Raw genomic sequence first — 6936 nt, 5'->3', positions numbered from 1 at the left:
TTCTTTCAGCATACTATACCTTATATTCAGTTTTTTACATCTCTTTTTTTTCTCATTTAATTAAACATATTAAGGGAAGAAGAAAGTATATTATATCAATTTGAAATTCTGTGTGGATATGCAACTTTAATTTTTATTTACTACATGTACACTATAACAAATGAGTTAAACAGAATATCCATGTAGGTTTTCTCTGGGTGATACAATTTCATCCTCTTGGTAATCATGTCATTACCGAAATCAAGTGATAACGATGCACGTACTGATTCAAGTCTTAGCACACTGCTGCACCAGCTCACTTGTAATTAAATCTCTTGGAGTCATACGGAAAGACTTTATGTCCCATTGAAAAGAATTTTTTTTTCTGAAGTCTCAGTGTTCAACACTACACAAGTAAAAGATGAATGGGATGTATTTCTTCACAGTGAAGCAAGAACTTGTAATCATTTTCCCATTGTAAGTGACCTTGTGTAGTCAAGAAATTTTATTTGAAGGTTTTTACCACCATACCTAGGTACAACTAATCATGCTTATTTAGAAAGACTTGGTGGTCACAGTATAGTGTTAACTCAAAAGCAATTTAAAAATAATATGAAAAACCTAAATGAAGAAATAAATGTGTTTTTTGGTAGTAAAGACATTGTCTTTGTAAAACAATGATCACTAAATTTTGAGGAAAAATGTTTTAAGATTACTTAAACATTTTCTCACTTAGGAAACAAGTATTATCCATTTACTAGAGTTTTGTTTGTTTTGCTTAATGCTACTACAAATAGAACATTTTCCATAATTTATTAATTCTGGATTCTACTCAAGTGTAGTCACCAACTTGTTCTTCCATGTTGAATTCTCCATAATTAGTAACACTCTTTCTACGTTCTGCATCATTTCAGGCAATCATCCACATCCATTGCCAAGGCTACCAAATTTATTAAGCCCTTTCAGACTCCCAACTGTGTTTGTTACCATAAAAACATTCAAATCCTAGAAGTTAAAAATGTATGTTTAAGCAGCCCATGAATTCTGGCCTCAGGTTGAAACCTATGTCATATGCCAGAGTCAATAACTTCTAAAGTCAGTGTGTTGTCAATTCTGTATGGCCTGATAAACCCACTTGGTCTTTGTGTAAAGAAAAAAATCTTTACATGGGTGATTTCTTGACTTAATCCATTCATATGGGGAAGCAACGGGTCATTAATTTAGATGCAGATGTGGACTTTGTTCTCTCCAAGCTATCACCTTTTAAAGAATCAGGTTTGTAGATCAGAATAGAAAGGGGTTACAATAAACATTGAGGAACATTTACAATGGAATACAGTTTTTGGTCATGGGATAATTTGCCTTGATGTCTTATTCAGTGATGGAATCATGATCTAGCTAGTAAGAAAGTCATGGTCCTTTTTATTGTTTGCTTGAGAACTTTATATATGAATATTATGCAAATTGATCAATCCACTCTCATTTCATTTCCTTCAGTTTCTCCCTTAACCTTTCAACCACTGTTCTTGCTCAGTTTCACTGTTTAAAATTCTTCACGTCCACTTAGTTCTGCCAGTACATGCATAGATGTAAGGCTTCCTACTGGAGTATAAGTAGCCCCACACGAACTTCATCCTTGAATACAGCTGACTATCCACCTCCAAGCAGCTATCAATTGATAAGCACTTCTTATTCCATGCTGGGATTGATTTTGTGCATGGCTTGATCATGTCACACTCGATCTTGTGCAGGTATCATGTTTGTGTCACAGGCAGTGTAAGATCATATGTACAACTGCACTGTTGTCCCATGAAACACTCTTTTGTTGAAGTCATCCACTGTCTCTGGCTCTTAAGTCCTTTTGTCCCTTTTCTGAAATGACGGTGCCAAGGCTTTGTAACTATGTGTATGATCTAGATGTCCCATCTAGAGATGAGCATTCACAGTCTCCTAGTCTCAGAATGTTGACCAGTTGTGGATTTTTGTGTTAATTGCCGTCAACCTCAAGCTTCTCTGGTGAGGGCTGAGAGATGCATTAACCTATGGGTATAGTGATAAATTACTAAGAGTTAGTTGAGTACTATGTTCATTTAGCATTGTAACAGTAGTAGGTTCTCTACTAGACCCTATGATATACCTATCTACAAGTCTTGACAGGCATGTGTTCTATTTTGTGTAGTAGGCTTTAAATCTATACAGAAAGTCATTGGTCACTCCAATAACATTTGAACCACCATTATACTACTGGATGTATCTTGTCAGGGTGGTCATTACTGTAGCTTGCAATTTGGGTAAAACTCACAATTACCTTGTTTTCATGGGACAGTGAAAAGCAATGTTTAGTACTTTGAAAACTAGCCAATATGGAAGATGTCTTCTGTTTGTTACTAGCTTGATTTCTCAATGGTCTATGCCTCAAGTATGGGATCCCTTTAGCAATAAGATTTTACAGACAAATTAAAGGGCAAACAAAATCACTGGGACTAGCTTATAGTGTTTGGGTGACTATGGAACTTTGGTGAACAACTACTCCATAAATGGTAACCCATCCCTAGCACTGGGCTCTTTGCTTGGTAGGGTAAGATGCCTGGTCCATTACACAGTAACTCCACTTAAACCCTTTGATTTTGTTTTTGTTTGATTTGAGAGATGATCTCACTAGGTGGTCCAGGGTGGCCTCAAAGTGATCTTCTTGCCTCAGATTCTTTAAGTTGGGATTATAGACACACACCTTGCCTGTGATGAAGATCACACCTCTATGATGTCTCAATGTATAAGGTACTGCTGTCATGGCTGAAACCTGAGTTCAATTCTTAGGAGTCATGTGGCTGAAGGAGAGAACTATCACGCGCCTTACATCTACACACAAAATAAAGTATATATATGTATGTGTGTGTATATATACATGTATATATATATGTATGTGTGTATATGTATATACTATATATGTATACTGTGATCTTTTAAATATATGTGTGTGTATATATGTAAATATACACATACATATATACATACACACATATTTAAAAGATCACGGTCTTTAAAAGACCATTTCGCATCTTCTCCCTGTTTAGGAACCAGCAGGGGTTGGAAGGAGGGGTGGTAAAGAGATTCATTTGCAGGAGAAAGCTTCTTTGGAAGGTTTTAGGGACTGAGAAGCAGGTTATCAAGACAGAACACAGAGATTCTCCTTGAAATATCATGTCTGCGATCATATATAATGAGCACATTCTAGCAAAAAGGATTGGTTAACATACAGAAGAAATTTTACTGTTAATGAATAGTGGCACCTTTTTTTTTTTGTTGTTGGAGATATTGAAGTGAAATCTCAGATACTGTCCTAGCCACCCTTATATCCCTGGGTCTGACTGTCATTCATGTTCCTGGTAAATGTAGACTAGCTAAGTATGTAGAGTTTACTAACAGCTGAACAACGGGAAGCCAAATAATCGTGTCTCTTAGGAAGGAGGTTGAAGCTGAACCAGGCTGCTAAGCTTTGTCAGAAATTCATTAGGAGCTGTACATGGTCAGATGTTAGTATTGAGAAGTGACTCTACCATTCCAGGATCAGGCTCCAGCCACGTATGCTTCTGACTTTCTTCTACACTATAGAATAGTAGGGTAGAAAGAAAAGAAAAAAGCCAAGCGCATGCTCAGAGAGGTTCTGTGTGTGTACAGATCAGGTTCCTAGTGCCTTATAACACCGTCCTGGTTAGGTTTTTGTCAACTCAATACAAAAGAGAGTTATCTGGGAAGAGAAACTTAAATTGAGAAAATGTCTCCTGTGTGTATATAGGGAGCATTTTCTTGATTAATGCTTGATGTGAGTGGGTGAGGCTCAAGGTGGGCAGAATCATCCCTGAGAAGGTAAAAGCATAATGATCAAGCCATGAAGAACAAACCATTAAGCAGCATTGCTCCATGGCCTCTGCTTCAGTTCCATAAACTCCACTTCCACAGTCCTGCCATGCTTAATTTCCTGCCCTGCTTTCCTTAGTGATTGACTGAGATTTGGACTTGAGAGCCAAACTATTTTCTTCCTAAGTTGGTTTTGGTTAGAGCCCAGTAATAGAAGATATACCAAGACACACCCATGTGTGTGCTAATACACTTTCATGTTTATTCTTTTTGTCATCTGTCTGTTTCACTGACGTTTATTAAAGGTTCACTTTGTACCTTAAACTATGCAGATGATGAAAATGAATGGCTCATTTTGGCATGCAGATGAATGAGAAAGCAGATATGGACAGGTGGCTATGGTACTGTGAGTTATAACAAGGAAACAGTTGAGAATGGTTGATGTGGGAACACAGAAGAAAGATAACTTGCTCTGACTTGGGAGCTCTAAGAAGCTTCTCCTGAAAGGAGAATTTGAACCCTTGAGGGATTAGTGATTTTGATCCAAGAGCAATAGTATTGTAGTCAGTGTGAATACCTTATAAGAGTTAAGTACTATAGAGTGCATGATGCAATTAGCCACTAATATAACTTTTGCACTGGACAACCTTCATCCTGGCAGTCTGGGAAAAAAGATAAGCTTCAGGGACAAAAGTAGGGACAGAGGTTCCCCTCCTAGGCATGGTTTCTCCAGGGCTCCTCAAATACTCTGATTGACAGGGACCCCCAGGCAGAGTTGGAGAAGCTGACTAAGGCTGTGGAACAGAATCCAGATGATGCACGGTATTACTGTCAGAGAACTTATTGTTACATTCTTCTTGGGAAATACTGAGATGGTATTGCAGATGTAAAGAAGTCTCTTGAACTCAATCCAAATAATTCTACTGCTATTCTGAGGAAAGGACTATGTGAATACCATGAAAAAGACTATGCTTCTGCTTTAGAAGTGTTTGCAGAAGGACAGAAATTAGATAGTACAGATACAAATTTTGACATCTGGATTAAAAGATGCCAAGAGATTCAGAATGGATCAGAATCTGAAGTGTCTGCATCTCAGAGGACCCCATCAAAAATCAAGTATGACTGGTATCAAACAGAATCTCAAGTCATCATTACACTTATGATCAAGAATAACAGAAGAATGATGTCTATGTGGAAATTTCAGAAAAAGAGCAGTCTGGTTTGGTGAAAATGCCTTCTGGAGAAGTCTACAGTTTGGAACTGAGGTTGCTTCACTCTGTAATACCAGAACAGAGTACATTTAAAAAACTTTCAACAAAGATGGAAATTAAAATGAAAGAGCCAGAAGTGGTGAGATGGGAGAAGCTAGAAGAACAAGGAGATGAGCCCACACTGAAATGGCTCAAAGCAGATGTAAAGAACGTGTATCCATCCTCATCTCATTACACCAGAAACTGGGATACATTGATTGGCGAAATCAAAGAAGAAGAAAAGAACGAGAAGCTAGAGGGTGACGCAGCTTTAAACAAGTTACTTCAGCAGATCTACTCAGACGGTTCCAATGAAGTGAGACCAGCCATGAACGAATCATTGATGGAGTCTGGTGGTACAGTCTTGAGTACCAACTGGTTTGATGTAGGTAAAAGGAAAGTTGAAATCAACCCTCCTGATGATATGGAGTCGAAACAGTACTAAACAAATCAACTTACTATCACTGTAAAACAAAAGAGTAGGGAAGGGGGGACATTGGTAAGTCTCTGAAGATTAGAATTAGACAAAGCACACTAGTATCTTCAGTAAGTTTTCTTTAAATATATATATAACACATATATGAATAAATATATATGTATATAACATATACATATATAAATTATATGAATATATGAATAAATATATATAATAAATGCATCTCATCTATTATTTTAGAATAGGGCATTTGAATGGGTCTAGTGTCTATTATAAAAGAGAGTCTGAAGGGCTGCCTTACGTCTTCCTGAAGGGGAAATTACGACCAGAAAGTACCACCTATGAACTGGTAAGGAAGAGCAGTGCATTACCAGATGCTGAACTTGTTGATTCCTTGATCCTAGATGTTTTAGTGCTCCAAATCTTTGAAATGAAATCTGTTATTTAGAAGAGACTCAGTCTATGGTAATTTGCTATAGAAATATCCAAATGTACTGAGACTTGTACCAAGTCAATAGTATTTTGTTACAGCAGGAAAAATGGATACCAATCTGATGGCATCTGTCCTTGGGTCTCTTTCCTGCTATGGGAGAGGAGTCTCAGCTGGTGCTATAGGAAGCTACTTGGCTTCACTCATGGGTAGCCTTGAGGATCTGACACCTTGGCCTATGCCTATATTTTCTCACGGGGGAAAAGAGCCTTGGATCAGCTTTTTCTTTAGTACTGATCTGTATTTCCTCATTCTCAGCTGACAGTTCTGTGGGTTGGGCACAGCCTGCTTCAAGGTTGGCTCTCTGTATTGTTTTTCCCTTTCTCAGATTCACTGCTCCTGGACTTCCAGCCCAATCCAAGCAAATTCCATTTGCACTCAAACCCTTTATGTGCAGATGCTGCTTTGGAAGCACTCAGGCTAAAGCAGTGATTTAAGTCATTAGTCCAAATGGCAGGGGAATTCAGTGATTGTATAAAACTCTGTATTCTAGGGAGGGGAAATGGGGAAAGGGGATGGCATCTTAAATGTAAATAAAATTAAAGTAAATAAATAAATAAATAAATAAAAATTAACCTTCAGAAAAAAAAAACCAAAAAACCTCTGTACTCTGAGCTCCCAATACAAAACTCTTTAAGATTTCCCTGTGAAGTACACAAATTAGAAAGAAGCACACTGTGTGTTGGGGCTGTAGCAGTGCAGTTAGTGAAGAGACATTTAGTATTGTTTGTTCCAACAAGTAGATTTTGGGACAGTGTTATTTCCCCTTTAGTACCTCCTTTTGTCTCACCAAGTAATAGTAAAATTGGTGACTATAATGTTATTATGTAGTGTTTCTTGGAATGGTGCTTGATAAGCTTGTGAATGCTTGCATCACCACATCCCACGGTACCTTAAACTCTGAAGAGTGGGAGGTTTTGTTG

At 37.7% G+C, this 6936-nt stretch overlaps 1 pseudogene; it reads left to right on the top strand.

Annotated features, from left to right (window-relative positions):
- The first annotated feature begins 400 nt into the window (after positions 1 to 400).
- On the top strand, positions 401 to 5532 carry LOC117717647 (protein SGT1 homolog pseudogene; annotated as a pseudogene).
- The last annotated feature ends 1404 nt before the right edge of the window (positions 5533 to 6936 follow it).

The sequence above is a fragment of the Arvicanthis niloticus genome, chromosome 12 (genome assembly GCF_011762505.2).
Source record: "Arvicanthis niloticus isolate mArvNil1 chromosome 12, mArvNil1.pat.X, whole genome shotgun sequence".
Classification (NCBI taxonomy): domain Eukaryota; kingdom Metazoa; phylum Chordata; class Mammalia; order Rodentia; family Muridae; genus Arvicanthis; species Arvicanthis niloticus.
Note: the sequence above shows the minus strand (reverse complement) of the source record. Positions and strands in the feature narration are given on the sequence as shown.